Source organism: Leucoraja erinacea, unplaced genomic scaffold (assembly GCF_028641065.1).
Source record: "Leucoraja erinacea ecotype New England unplaced genomic scaffold, Leri_hhj_1 Leri_976S, whole genome shotgun sequence".
NCBI classification, from domain to species: Eukaryota; Metazoa; Chordata; class Chondrichthyes; order Rajiformes; family Rajidae; genus Leucoraja; species Leucoraja erinaceus.
In genome coordinates this window covers 22,064-38,222 of record NW_026576923.1, presented here as the reverse complement: position 1 = coordinate 38,222, position 16,159 = coordinate 22,064, and the positions used below count along the sequence as shown (strand labels likewise).

At 44.1% G+C, this 16,159-nt stretch overlaps 1 long non-coding RNA gene across 1 annotated transcript; it reads left to right on the top strand.

Moving 5' to 3' along the window:
• The first annotated feature begins 2,819 nt into the window (after positions 1-2,819).
• On the top strand, positions 2,820-14,229 carry LOC129695178 (uncharacterized). Its single transcript, XR_008723122.1, has 3 exons — positions 2,820-10,179; positions 10,738-10,983; positions 14,097-14,229. It is a non-coding gene; the product is annotated as an uncharacterized LOC129695178 (long non-coding RNA).
• Positions 14,230-16,159: the final 1,930 nt, after the last annotated feature.

Below are 16,159 nucleotides of genomic sequence, written 5' to 3'. Positions count from 1 at the left end.
AAATTATGGAACGATCTGCCTCTCCACATTGAACAGGCCTCTTCTCTGTCTGTTTTTAAATCACTTCTTAAAACCCATCTCTTCTCCGTGGCCTTTGATACCCAGTAAGATGTCGACTTTATTTACTTGATTTAATTTCTTATTTTGATTGCTTTATTGCGTGGTTATTATTTTTACTCATGTTTTATGTCTTTTAATTTATTGTTGTATTTCATACGTAATCTTTGCGCTTTATGTGAGCTGTTATGTTATGTTCTGTTATGTTGTCTGTTTATGATGTCTTGTTTATTCGTCTGTACAGCACTTTGGTCAACATTGGTTGTCTTATAAAGTGCTTAACAAATAAAGTTGGATTGGATTGGATTGGATTCATCTCTGTGATACACATTTGGCATTCTCCCAGCTTCGACAAGGTCATCGAAATGTAGACTGGCCCAAAAGACATAAAAATGCTCTTCAACATTACTTTGACCACCTCCGGTCATCTATTGTGGTATTCAGCAAAATGACCTTCACAGATAAACAATGTGATTTGGAAACTTTTTGTTGTTGAATTAGTGTAGAATAAAAATAAGTCAATACTGGAAGATCAGTGCTTCAGGTTCTACAGTAGGCTCAATCGAGGATGCTACAAAGTGAAACCTAATTCATTACATATGTCATTCAACGGGTTAGACACAGAGTGCTGGAGTAACTCAGCAGGTCGGGCAGCATCTCCGGAGAAAAGGAATAGGTGACGTTTTGGGCGCTAGGTACAGCAGGTGTTCAAGGGCTGTGCATTCTTGCCCTTTATCATTTGTACACACAATTTCAAGGGTTCTGGAGCATATTAGATGTATAATCTCCCATGTTGATGGAATCCTTCAATAGGATTGATTTACACAGCATGTTTCCAATGTATAATTAACATAGAAACATAGACAATAGGTGCAGGAGTAGGCCATTCAGCCCTTCGAGCCTGCACCGCCATTCAATATGATCATGGCTAATCATTCAACTCAGTATCCTGTACCTGCCTTCTCTCCATACCCCCTGATCCCTTTAGCCACAAGGGCCACATCTAACTCCCTCTTAAATATAGCCAATGAACTGGACTCAACTACCTTCTGTGGCAGGGAGTTCCAGAGATTCACCACTCTCTGTGTGAAGAATGTTTTCCTCATCTCGGTCCTAAAAGATTTCCCCCTTATCCTTAAACTGTGACCCCTTGTTCTGGACTTCCCCAACATCGGAAACAATCTTCCTGCATCTAGCCTGTCCAACTCCTTCAGAATTTTGTAAGTTTCTATAAGATCCCCCATCAATCTTCTAAATACTAGCTAGTACAAACCGAGTCTATCCAGTCTTTCCTCATATGAAAGTCCTGACATCCCAGGAATCAGTCTGGTGAACCTTCTCTGTACTCCCTCTATGGCAAGAATGTATTTCCTCAGATTAGGAGACCAAAACTGTACGCAATACTCCTGGTTTGGTCTCACCAAGACCCTGTACAACTGCAGTAGAACCTCCCTGCTCCTATACTCAAATCCTTTTGCTATGAATGCTAACATACCATTCGTTTTCTTCACTGCGTGTTGCACCTGCATGCCTACTTTTAACATCCTTGTTCAATACGTACCTGGGCCCCATCCCCGACCTCTACCTCCGTTACATTGACGACTGCTTTGGGGCCACCTCCTGCACCCACACACAACTGACTGACTTCATCCACTTCACTACCAACTTCCATCCGGCACTCAAATACACCTGGACCATTTCCGACACTTCCCTACCATTCCTTGACCTCACCATCTCCATCGCAGGGGATATACTTCTGACCGACATACACTACAAACCCACTGACTCCCATGGCTATCTGGACTACACGTCTTCCCACTTTGCCTCCTGTAAGGACTCCATCCCCTACTCCCAATTCCACTGCCTACGCCACAGCTGTTCCCAGGATGAGACTTCCACACCAGGGCATCGGAAATATCCTCGCTCTTCAGGGAACGGGGATTCCCCTCCTCCACCATAGCTGAGGCTGTACCAAGGTCTCTTCCATACCCCGCAACACTACTCTCTCTCCCCATCCCCGCACTCGCAACAAGGGCAGAGTCCCCCTAGTCCTCACTTTTCACCCCACCAGCCGGCAAATACAACAAATCATCCTCCGCCATTTTCGCCACCTCCAGCGTGACCCCAACACTCGCCACATCTTCCCATCTCCCCCCATGTCTGCCTTCCGCAAAGACAGCTCCCTCCGCAACTCCCTAGCCAACTCTTCCCCTTCCCTCCCGTACCACACATTCCCTGGGCACTTTCCGGTGCAACCGCAGGAAATGCAACACCTGTCCCTTCACCTCCCCCCTCGACTCCATTCAAGGACCCGAGCAGTCGTTCCAGGTGCGACATAGGTTCACCTGTATCTCCTCCAACCTCATCTACTGCATCCGCTGCTCTAGATGTCAGCTGTTTTACATCGGTGAGACCAAGCGCAGGTTGGGCGATCGTTTCGCCGAACAGCTCCACTTAGTCCGCAATAACCTACCTGATGTCCCGGTGGCTCAGCACTTCAACTCCCCCTCCCATTCCCAATCCGACCTCTCTGTCCTGGGTCTCCTCCATTGCCAGAGCGAGCAACACCGGAAATTGGAGGAACAGCATCTCATATTCCGTCTGGGTTGCTTGCGGCCCAATGGCATGAACATTGAATTCTCCCAATTTTGCTAGCCCTTGCTGTCTCCTCCCCTTCATTAACCCTCGAGCTGTCTCTTCCCATCCCCCCGCCCTCGGGCTCCTCCTCCTCCCTCTTTCCTTCCTTCTCCCCCCCACCCCCTATCAGTCAGAAGAAGGGTTTCGGCCCGAAACGTCACCCATTTCCTTCGCTCCATAGATGCTGCTGCACCCGCTGAGTTTCTCCAGCATTTTTGTGTGCCTACTTTTAATGACTGGTGTACCATGACACCCAGGTCTCGTTGCATCTCCCCCTTTCCTAATTCAGATAATAGTCTACTTTCCTGTTTTTGTCATTTTTCCTGTAATTGAATTTAGTGATGTGGGAGGAAACCTGGAGGAAACCCACACGGTCACTGGGAGAACATTGAACACCCATTCACACTAATGTTATGTTATACCACTCCCATCCATTCTTACACATTTGGGGCAATTTACGGAGTTCAATTAATCTACAAACCCGCAAGTCTTTGGGATGTGGGAGGAAAAGGGAGTTCCCGGCCAAAACTCATGCAGTCACGGGAAGAACATGCGAACTCCTCGCGGACAGCTGCTGCGATGTGGGTCTCTGGAGCCGTGAGCAGAAGCTCTACCAGCTGTCCCACTGTGCTATCCTGGAGCATGATGCCGCAACTGAGAAACAATGGGAACATTGGTGAGGCTTGGGACCCTTTACCACCCACCTTACCCTCTATCGAAATAAGTCCTTACATTTGTGCATGGGTATACTGCTTCAGAATGGTTCGTAGTGTGAAAGGACAAAATAAAAAGACACAGCTGGAGTAACTCAGTGGGTCAGGCAACATCCCTGGGGAATGTGGCTAGGTCTGTGGAATTCTCTGCCTCAGAGGGCGGTGGAGGCAGGTTCTCTGGATGCTTTCAAGAGAGAGCTAGATAGGGCTCTTAAAAATAGTGGAGTCAGGGGATATGGGGAGAAGGCAGGAACGGGGTACTGATTGGGGATGATCAGCCATGATCATATTGAATGGTGGTGCTGGCTCTATGGGACGAATGGCCTCCTCCTGCACTTATTGTCTATTGTTTATTGTGATGTTTTGGGTTGGGACAAACTTCTTCAGACTTCAGATGTTTCTACGTTGATGATCCAGTGGTGCATTCCCCAATAGCAGTTCAGGTAAGGTTGCATCTTTAATCTTACACCACTGTGAATAAATATCATTTCATTCAGGCTGGTTCTTGGCTTGAGGCTATTAAATGTTGTTATAGATCATTTGATTCTGATTCTGAGTTGGATGGGTACATGGATAATTCTGTTGAAATATACAGTGCAGAAATGGGCCCTTTGGACCAGTGATCCCCGTACACTACATGTGTAGGAAGTTGCTGGTTTAAACTGCTGGATAAATGCTGGAATAACTCAGCACGACAGGCAGCATCTCCAAAGAGAAGGAATGGGAAACATTTTGGGTCAAGACCCTTCTTCAGATTGGCTACTCAACCCAAAATGTCACCCATTCCTTCTGTCCAGAGATGCTGCCTTTCATCACAGTGGATGTTTGTGTTAATTGTTATGTAGTGTGTCTTGTTGCTTTTCTGGTATGACTATATGGGAAATCAAATTCCTTGTTTGTTTTTACATACTTGGCTAATAAATTAATTACAATTACAATGTGAGGGCCTCATCTACGAGAGAAGAGGAGAACTCTGTTCATTAAAGAATGAGGATATCTCGGATGTCTGGGTGTGGATCTCCTCATCTTGGGATAAATTTTAAAAGCTGGAGTAACTCAGTGGAAGAGGCATCATCTCTGGAGAGAAGGAATGGGTGACATTTCAGGGTCAGTCCCTTCTATCTTCGGTTTAAACTAGCATCAGCAGCTCTTTCCTGCACACTTCATCTCGTGAGCAGATGCGGCGTGGACTGAGGTATTGGGAGTAGGGGATAGAGTCTTTGCGGGAGGCAGAGTGGGAAGAAGTGTGGTCCAGGTGAAGCAGGGTCCCGACCTGAAACATCACCCAGCCCTTTTTCTCCAGAGATGCTGCCTGACTTGCTGAGTTACTCCAGCACTTTGTGTCTCATCTCTGGTATTTACAGTAGCAGCATCTGCTGTTCCGTTGTACACCACTCCAATATTGGTTCAGCAATTATACACCACTATTTTGACAATGAGAGGTTGAGCAATTGAAAGCTATTTCTGGACAGCACATCAGAGGCATTGCCTGTCCTTGGACCTGCTGATGGAAACTCTGTGATGATGTTTCTCATTTGTCAATTTAGAGACGGCTTGTGTTTGCCACCTGCACCTTCCATTACAAATTATGCTTTGGAAGAACATTGTGACATGTCTTGTTAGTTCTCTATCTGGCCATCAGCAATTAAACTGAGTGTAAATGTTGAAGCCTATTCTTTTGCTCCTTGAAACGGAGACCGCAGCATTAGTAAGGTTAATTAACTAGCATTTCTTGTTTTATTTTCTGGCACCTTAGACTGAACTTCAAAGAAATCAAACAAATTCTTCGTAAGTTAAATATTTTGGATCTTTTCCCTGATCAGAACAAATGATGTATAAATACCAATTCTTTTTATTGAGAAGGTCAGCTGAGGACTGTCAATTTAAAATTGCCATCTAATAATAATAATAATAAATTGAATTTATATAGCGCTTTTCAGGGACTCAAAGTCACTTTACAAGGCAAGGCAAAAAAACAAAAACAAAAAAACAAAAACAAAAACCAAAACAAAACAAAACAAAACAAAAACAGAGCAACAATTCAAGCACAGATGAAAAGGGAGGGGGACGTGGGGCTAAGGATAGTCAGAGGTAAAGAGATGGGTCTTGAGGCGGTACTGGAAGATGGCGAGGGACTCAGAATTGCGGATCAGTTGTGCAAAGATATGTCCGATAGATAGAAGCATTTGGGCAAATTGTGAGTGACACAATGAAAGGGGGACAATGGAGCAGTTGGTTGAGCTGCTGCCTCTCAACTCCAGAGACGCTGGTTCGATCCAGCCCTTGGGTGCTGTTTGTGTGGAGTTTGCACGTTCTCCCTGTGACCCCGTGGGTTTCCTCCGGGTGACCCGGTTGCCTCCTACATCCCAAAGACGTGCAGGTTTGTAGGTTAATTGTCCTCTTGTAAATTGTCCCTAGTGTGTCAGGTGGATAAGAATATGGGATCGCACAGAACTGGTATATGAACGAGCGTTGCAAATATGCAAATGTTTAACATACTATTATTTGTCTGTTTTAACATACACTGATTTTTCTGTTGCTGTTTATTATGAGTCCACAGAGTACTATGTTTACATATCTGCTGTGCTGCTGCAAGTAAGAACTTGATTGTCCCGTTTTGGAACATGGGACAATAAAACATTCGTGACTCTTGACTGATCTATATTACTAAATCTCTGATCTTGACCGCTTTTGGCCGACTGTGCTGCGATTTCCGAGGGAATGCCGCCACCTATGGCCGTCATTTTTGGCCACCTCGCTCAGACCCATATGAGTGCAGAGGATTTTTTCCTTCGATGAGAAATGAGAGAGATATCAATGTTTTTACAAAATTCCCCATTCTCTCTGCTGCCCCCGCTGGCGGCAGGGGGAGGGCCTATAAAAGCAGGAAGTGTCGTGCCTCACTTAGTCTCTGCCAGACCCAGGAAGCGAGAGGGTCGCGGATCACTGAGCTGCGAATAACACTGAACGCACGTCTACTCCACGGTGAGTCCCCTCGATGCGGCTGTAAAGTGGCTGCAGCCCATTTTAACAGTTTTTTGTTCACAAAATAAATTTTGGTTGTCGGGTGTCTGCAGCCCAATTGTTTGCCATGGCTTGGCTTTTAAAATCGTTGCAACAGTTGGATGGCAGCCCAAGCATCCATACAGCTCACAATGTCTATACTAGCCCTCTGGAAACCAGTACCTTCAGCCCGCAACACCCATACTAGCGCAACAGACATCCCCCCCCACTTGCGAGCAGTATTGGAATTGGTGGAGAGGTGGAATATTGCATTGGTGACCAGCCCTCCCTTGTGATGCTGGGACCCAACGGGTCCCACTTAGTCTAGTTACTATTAAAAATAGGATAACATAAAATTTGTGAGAACGGATGATCGATGGTCGGCTTGGGCCAAAGGACCTGTTTCTATGCTGTATCATTCTACTAATCAATCATTAAGAAAGCTGGTGGAAGCTGAGACAGAAGATGCTGACATGTTGAAATAATGAGTTAGCGGCAACATTATAATAAAGGACGGCTGATAGCTCAGAGGGCAAACACCAAAGATCAGTGGAAGCAACATAGCGATCTGTAAGCAAAAGACAGTGAGTAACAAATTGACACAAAATAATTGATAAAGTCATGAGCTTATGATCAACAATAGTTCAACCGAACTTTACTTGTCACATATGCAACTGCACAGTGAAGTTCTGATTGCATATTTTATACATGCTGGTGCCGCCATTTTTGGCGCCATTGCGAGTTCGATGTTCCCGCGAACCAATGTCCCTCTCCTCTCCTGGTCATCTTTGTGTCCCTACAATGCTGTCTGCAGCCTAACTTTAAGGCATTTTGGGGTGCTGGCCTTTATAAATCAGAACATTGCGTATAGAAGTTGGGATGTAATGTTAAAATTGTACAAGGCATTGGTGAGGCCAATTCTGGAGTATGGTGTACAATTTTGGTCGCCTAATTATAGGAAGGATGTCAACAAAATAGAGCGAGTAAAGAAGAGATTTACTCGAATGTTGCCTGGGTTTCAGCAACTAAGTTACAGAGAAAGGTTGAACAAGTTAGGTCTTTATTCTTTGGAGTGCAGAAGGTTAAGGGGGGACTTGATGGAGGTTTTTAAAATGATGAGAGGGATAGACAGAGTTGATGTGGATAAGCTTTTCCCACTGAGAGTAGGGAAGATTCAAACAAGGGGACATGATTTGAGAATTAAGGGACAGAAGTTTAGGGGTAACACGAGGGGGGACTTCTTTACTCAGAGAGTGGTAGCTGTGTGAAATGAGCTTTCAGTGAAGGTGGTGGAGGCAGGTTCGATTTTATCATTTAAAAATAAATTGGATAGTTATATGGACGGGAAAGGAATGGAGGGTTATGGTCTGAGTGCAGGTAGATGGGACTAGGGGAGAATACGTGTTTGGCACGGACTAGAAGGGTTGAGATGGCCTGTTTTTGTTGCTGTAATTGTTATATGGTTATATGGTTATTTGAGGCATTATACTGGTTTGCCCTTCTGCCCTCCTCACAACCAACATCTTCAGCTCTGTGCCGACTGATTAGCCATTGGGCAAGTTACCGTTCCAACATCCCTCTCGCTCGCCGACTGCGTCAACTCTTTGTAGAAACTAATGTGAACAAAGTATTTCAGAAGAAAGATTAGTATAACATTGAAACTAATAATGAGGCTTAATGTGGGAAAAATCAAGAGCTACTTAATCTTTATGGGCTGAGACCTAAGATATTACTTCGGAGTCACGTGAGTGACTACGTGAAGAACCCGCTCAGCGTGCATGCGCGTCTTTACGCCAGCAGGGCAACAAGCGGCGGCAGCTGGAGTTAGGCTCTCCCGCTGCAGTTTAAAAAACGGACCATTAGGTAAGTACACTGAGGTGTGGAAAGGAGTCTAACGGAGGAGGAGAGTTGTGTGTGTGTTTTCTGCTTACAGAAATGAGTGCACTTAAGAAAAAACTCTCAAAGAGAACTGCCCCCCGCTCAACTCCACCAGAGGAGCGTTCAATCTCAGGGGGGCAGCAACAGGCGGCAGGACCGCTCATAGAGCGCTCCACCATCCCCGACGCCGAGCCAAGCCCAGTCCCGCTAATGCCTGAACAGCGGACTGGGAAAAAATCCACCAGGAAAACCAACCGGCTGGTGATTTCCGATTCGTCGGACGGGGACATGTCTCCACCTAAACGGAGGAGAGACAGCCGCCTGAGCTGCATACAACAGCTCTTGGAGCAGATGCTCCAGCGGGATGCGCAGAAAGAGCGCTCTCACGGAGGGAGATCAGGCACCTCCTCCACAGTGTCTTGTGCACTACCCTCTGCTCCCTCATCACTGGAGGCTAGCATTGGTGACCAGGGCTGGGCTGGTCTGGAACAGGGGCTATGTAGCAACCCCATGTGCTGGAAGACCACTGGAACGGAAATTGGCGGCCAGCATAAATCATCTTTCGAATAAGCCCTTGCAGGAAAAGGTGCTTTCTTTTTTTTGTTTTTTTTTTTTGTTTATTTTATTAGAAGTTAATACAGTACAAAACAGTACAGTGGAACCTAATTTTAGGTGCCACCTATGTCATACCGTAATCCATTCTATGTACAACCTCTAGTTTTATGTTATGAGAAGGAAGTAAGCAAGACAAGAAAAAGAAAACAATAGAAAGGGGAAAACGTGGCAAAATAGATGGTAGAGAGTAGAAAAACGTGACGTGTGTATATAAAAAAGATAAATAAATAAAAAGTGGAAAGTAGAAATAGAAGAAAAGAGAATTTTTCAAATCTGTATTCGGAGATGTAGATCTATCCACGTCATGAACTGAAATCAGCAATCTTTACCATACCGCTGCATCACATGATTCTAAAAAGTCGATGAAAGGAGACCAACTCCTTACGAATTGGACATATTTCTCTATTAGTCGGAGTCTCATTTCTTCAAGGCGTGCTATGTCCATCATATTCCTAATCCACATTTTAACAGTTGGTATGGTTGTATTTTTCCAAAATGTAAGTATCAATTTCTTTCCAATTTTTAACCCATAATTAAAAAAAACATTTTGGTCTTTATTTAAATTGGTATCTTCTCCTATTATTCCAAATATAATCCATTCCATTTTGAGTTCTATTCTTGACATGAAAAGCTTTGTAAATATATCAAATATATCACTCCAAAATTTATTCAACTTTGTACATCCTACAAATGAATGTGTTATATTAGCGTTTTGAAACAAACATTTATCGCATCTGGGAGAGACATTTGGATAAAATTTATTGAACCTCGTTTTTGAATAATATAGTCTATGTAATAATTTTGAATTGAATTAAATTATGTCTTGCATTAATAGAACAGTTATGTGTATTCATCAAATACTTTTCCCATCTATCCTTCGAGATCTTTATCATTAGCTCATGTTCCCAATCTTCCCTTAGTGCTTCTGTTGAGGGTGATTCTCTATTTAATATTTACATTACTAAAACTCAGTTCTTGACCGCTTTTCCCGATCTGTGCTGCGATTTCCGAGAGAACGCCGCCACCTACGGCCGTCATTTTTGGCCACCTCCCTCAGAGCCCCCCTCTGCCGCATGTGTGCCGAGGATTTTTCCCCTCGATGAAATATGACCGAGATATTAATGTTTTTACATCATTCCCCATTCTCTCTGCTGCCCCCGCTGGCGGCAGGGGAGGGAGGGGCTATAAAACCCGGAAGCGTCCCGCTTCAACTCACTTTCTTGCCGGCCACGAAGTGAAAGGGTCACGGCTCTCTGAGCTGCAGCTCTGCTCCCAGGTGAGTGCTTTTTCACCCAATTGATATGTATGTTATTCACCATGCTCTGAAGTTTCTTGGCATTTTGTTGGAAAGAGTTTGTATATTTGTCTACTATCTATATTGTGTTTGAACTGTGAATTGAAAATAAAAAACATTTGTATATGTCTATATATATTGTGTTTGAACTGTGAATTGAAAATAAAAACCATTTGTATTTGTATATGTCTATCTATATTGTGTTTGAACTGTGAATTGAAAATAAAAACCATTTGTATATGTCTATCTATATTGTGTTTGAACTGTGAATTGAAAATAAAAACCATTTGTATATGTCTATCTATATTGTGTTTGAACTGTGAATTGAAAATAAAAAACATTTTTATATTTGTCTATCTATATTGTGTTTGAACTGTGAAATGAAAATAAAACCATTTGTTATTGATGTAAAGCGTTTTGCAAATTTGTTTCTCTTGGGTTTTAAAATTATTGCACCGGTTTTCAGGTAACTAAAGCATGATGTCTATTGTGTTTGAAATGGTGATGTAAATTGAAATGCATTTGTTGCAACGTTTTCAGGCCAGTAATGCGCGAAAGAACCTTTTTATTTCGATCAGCACTGTGTTTAAATTTAAAATTGGCGGACATTTTGTGATTGTGGCGGTTTGAAGATGGCGACGATGACGTCATTTCCGGCGATCGGTAAGATGGCGGTGATGACGTCATTTCCGGTGATTGGGAAGATGGCGGCGATGACGTCATTTCCGGTCGGAGGCAAGATGGCGCTGAAGACGTGCACGAGGTGTTGAATGATTCTACAGACTGGTAAGTGTTGTTACATCCACAGCGGCAATTGTGTTTCAGCAAAATCTGCAATTGTGAATGTGTGTGTGTGTGTGTGTGTGTGTGTGTGTGTGTGTGTGTGTGACGAATGTGTGTGTGTGTGTGTGTGTGTGTGCGTGTGTGTGTGTAAAAGGAGGAATTGTGTCCGGAAAATAACATATGAGAGTGTGTGAATGTGTGTGTGTGAATATATATGTGTGTGTGTGTGTGAATAGGTGTGTGTGTGTGAATGTGTGAGTGTGTGTGTCTGTGTGAATGTGTGTGTGTGTGTGTGTGAGTGAATATGTCTGTGCGTGTGTGTGTGTGTGTGTGTGAATATATATATATGTGTGTGAGAATATATGTGTGTGTTTGCGTGAGTGTGTGTGTGAATAGGGGGTTGCACGTAAGGTCACAAGGTAATAGGACTTGACGCACGGAGCCGCTCAAACCATCTGAAGACATCCGTCACTTCCAGTATATGTTATTAATGCAAGAAACGCGTACTTTCCTATCTGTTAAAAACCGCCAAAATGTTGAATTTGTGCTCTGAAAAAAAATGTGGAAGTTGGGGTAAGTGTGAGAGACATGTACCCAACATTAGAATTCCAAACGTGAAATGAAATAAAGGTAAAGGGATGCGAGAATTGAAGGGACAACAGCAGCTAAAGTGCTTGGTAAAGATTGGCTGTGCAGATATCGTAATTGAAAATATTGGAATTATCGTGTTTGCTCACTGCATTTCATCAACAGTAAGGCATTATTCGTGTTTTTTCTTGATTCCTTTGGTATTTAAAAATTCTCAGAAGTGATAAATCTGGCTGTAATTTTTTCTTCAGATGCGTTTTCATTTTGTAGGTAAAAACCCACTTGAGAACCATGGGCGATTTATTTTTTAAAAATACAGCCAGATTTATCACTTCTGAAACTTTTTAGATGCCAAAGGAATCAAGAAAAAACACAAATAATGCTTTAGTGTTGATGAAATGTAGTGAGCAAACGGCCAATGTTCGCTAAGCATTCTGTTTGTTGTCCCTTCAGCTCTCACTTCTATCTACTGTCATTTCTCCTCACTGTTGGAATTCTGAAGTAGGCTAAATATCTCACATGCTCATCCCGATTTCCATAATTATTTTCAGCGCAAAAATGGACATTTTCGGCGGGTTTTAACGGATCCGCTACGTTCAGGTTCAGATTCAGATTCAGTTAAACTTTAATTGTCATTGTCAGTGTACAGTACAGAGACAATGAAATTCGGTTAGCATCTCCCTGGAAGATGGAGTTGGAAATGATGGTAAGTGCCTACCTGCAGTTCATCGCATGTAATCCATTTGGTGTAGCGTAGCAACAGTACGGGTCATGGGTCGTGACCCGACTGCCGTGAAACCTCCCTCTCTGTGTGTGTGTGTGAATATATATGTGTGCATGTGAATATGTGTGTGTGTGTGAATATGTGTGTGAGTGAATGTGTGTGTGTGAATATGTGCATGTGTCTATATGTATGTGTGTGTACATGTGTGTCTGAATATGTGTGAGTGAATATTTGTGAGCGATTATATGTGTGTGTGCATATGTGTGTGAGTGCATGTGAATATATATGTGTGTGTGTGAAATAATATAATATTTTGTAGTTCAGAGCTTATTTGTTATGTTTAATAGTGTGATGGCTGTCAGGAAGAAGCTGTTCCTCAATGTAGATGTTACAGTTTTTGGTTTACATAAGTCGGACGTGACTCCAGAAGTCGGGCATCAGTCAGTCCACAAGCTGGAGAGTCAGTCCAAAGGCCATGAGTTAATCCCAGGGCAGTGAGTCCACATGTCATGAGTAAATCGCTCACTGCCCCCTCTACTCCACTGACACCTCAAGACGCTGCCCTCCGCCTGGCTATAGGATGCACCCCCTACTGAAGCCGTCCACAACCCTTGCATGAGGACACCACACCCCCTTCTCATCAGTTCACGACAACCCCCGCCTGAAGCTGCCCTTGGCTGCACGACATTTACCACCCATAGGGCAGTGTCTTGAGGTGGGGGATGAGTCTGTATATATATATGTGTGTGTGATTAAGTCTGTGTGTGTGAGTGAGTCCGTGTGTGTGTGTGTGAGTATGTGTGTATGAGTCTGTGTGTGTGTGTGTGTGTGTGTGTGTGTGTGTGTGTGTGTGTGTGTGTGTGTGTGTGTGTGTGTGTGTGTGTCTGTGTGTGTGTGTGTGTGTGAATGTGTGAATGTGTTTGAGTGTGTGTGTGTGTGTGTGTGTGTGTGTGTGTGTGTGTGTGTGTGTGTGTGTGAATGTGTGTGTGTATGTGTGTGTGTGAATGTGTGTGTGTGTGTGTGTGTGTGAATATGTGTGTCTGTGAATGTGTGTGTGAGAGAGAATATGTGTGTGTATATATATATATGCGTGCGTGTGCGAATACGTGTGTGAATGTGTGTGTGTGTGTGTGTGTGTGTGAATATGAATGTGTGTGTACGTGTGTGTGTGTGAATGTGTGAATATGTGAGTGAATGTGTGTGTGTGTGTGTGAATATATGTGTGAGTGCGTGTGAATATATATGTGTGTGTGTGTGTGAAATAATAGTATTTCGTAGTTCAGAGCTTATTTGTTAAGTTTATTAGTGTGATGGCTGTCAGGAAGAAGCTGTTCCTCAATGTAGATGTTACCGTTTTCAGTTTACAAAAGTCGGATGCGACTCTAGACGTTGGGCATCAGTCAGTCCACAAGCCGTGAGAGTCAATCAGTCTAAAGGGCATGAGTCAATCCCAAGGCAGTGAGTGAGTCCACAGGTCATGAGTAAATCACTCACTGCCCCCTCTCCTCCACTGACATGCCCCACATCCGCCTGGCAATAGATGCACCCCCTACTGAAACCGCCCTCATCCCCTGCATGAGCCCCCCCCCCACATTTCTCATCAGCTCACGAGAACCCCCACCTGAAGCTGTGCCCCTCCCTTGGCAGCACGATGTTTACCACCCCGCACCCCACCCTGACAGCCCCCACCACAAAAAAATGTTTTGCACAAAATCTTCAGTGTTCATTAACAACTGAAATTGTCTTTGGGCTGCTATTTGAACATCATGTCAGGAAATGTTATGTGATGTGGCTATTGCTGTAGTATCCTCTAGGATAGCAGCTACATTTCTGCCTGGTGGAAGAACGACACATTCTCGATTCAAGATACCCATCCAAGTGGCCGAGGATACATTGTGCAACATCGAGAAGAACTCTAAGACGGCACATTTCACGAGGCAAGTGAAAATCATTGTTTGGGATGAATGTCCAATGATTAGGGGTGAATGCTTTGAAGTTGTGGACAGAAGTCTTCAGCAACACCAAGCATGTTGGTGCCCCCTGCCAGTACAGGCCTCAGTGACAGAGCTGCCAGCCCTCAGTGACTGAGCTGCCCACCCAAAAATCCATTCCGCCCACAAACTCCATACTAGCCCTCTGGAAACCAGTACCTTTGGCCCAACATACTAGCTCAACAGAAATATGAAGGGAAATGTCAAAGGTTTCCTGAAGGATGGAACATCGCCCAAGAATGTTGTCATTAGTAGCATGCTTCGTTGAATGATGACTTCTGAGATAAATTCTCAGAATTTCCTTCTTAAAATCTGACCGCTGACTTTCTCTATATTAAAATTGTCTCTTGTTATCAACAGGAAATAGTCATCAAGAGGCAGTGAGCAGCAGAACACAACAAGACGCAACAAGACACAACAAGTAAAAAATTAATAAATCTTATCTTTAAAATTTAAATTGTTCTTATATTTTAAGAGTCATTCACATTTTAAACTTAAAAAAAACCTTTTTGCACTTTTAATGCTGTGTGTTCTTCATCACAATAGAACCTAATAGGCAGGAATGCCTGCTCTGTGGGAGAGCCACTAAGAGCGCATGGGGAGGAGATTGTTGGAGATGCACTGAATGTGTGGGTGGGAGGGGAATGGCAAGGAGCAGAGTGGGGTGGGGGGGTGAAGGTAGGTGGGGTGACTGAGTGAACTGCCAGCGTACAAGGCGTGAGTGACTGCACTGCCAGCCCACGAGCCGTGAGTTAGTGAACTGCCAGCCCACCAGCTGTAAGTGACTGAACTGCCAGCCCAATAATCCATTCAGTCCACCCTCTTCCCCCTTCTCTCTTACAGACTGTCACCTGTTGTGGGCAGAATTTCTGGCAGTTTCTCAGCCGCCAGCCTGCCAGGTCCGAGTGATTGTACTGCCAGGCCTCAGTGACTGAGCTGCCAGCCCTGCCCTCAGTGACTGAGCTGCCAGCCCTCAGTGACTGTGCTGCCAGCCCAAAAATCCATTCCGCCCACAAACTCCATACTAGCCCTCTGGAAACCAGTACCTTTGGCCCAACATACTAGCTCAACAGAAATATGAAGGGAAATGTCAAAGGTTTCCTGAAGGATGGAACATCGCCCAAGAATGTTGTCATTAATAGCGTGCTTCGTTGAATGATGACTTCTGAGATATTCTCAGATTTTCCTTCTTAAAATTTGACCGCTGACTTTCTCTATATTAAAATTGTCTCTTTTTATCAACAGGAAATAGTCATTAAGAGGCAGTGAACAGCAGAACACAATAAGACGCAACAAGACACAACAAGTAAAAACGTAATCAATCACCTCTTTAAAATTTAAATTGTTCTTATATTTTAAGTCATTCACATTTTAAACTTTAATAAAACCTTTTTGCACTTTTAATGCTGTGTGTTCTTCATCACAATAGAACCTAATAGGCAGGAATGGCTGCTCTGTGGGAGAGCCACTAAGAGTGTATGGGGGGGGATTGTTTGGAGATGCACTGAATGTGTGGGTGGGAGGGGAATGGCAAGGAGCAGAGTGGGGGGGGGGGGGGGAAGGTAGGTGGGATGACTGAGTGAACTGCCAGCGTACCAGGCGTGAGTGACTGCACTGCCAGCCCACGAGCCGTGAGTTAGTGAACTGCCAGCCCAATAATCCATTAAGTCCACCCTCTCCCCCTTCTCTCTCTTACTGTCTGTCACCTGTTTTGGGCACAATTTCTGGCAGTTTCTCAGCCGCCAGCCTGCCAGGTCCGAGTGATTGTACTGCCAGGCCTCAGTGACTGAGCTGCCAGCCCAAAAATCCATTCGGCCCACAAACTCCATACTAGCCCTCTGGAAATCAGTACCTTCGGCCCACAAACTCCATACTA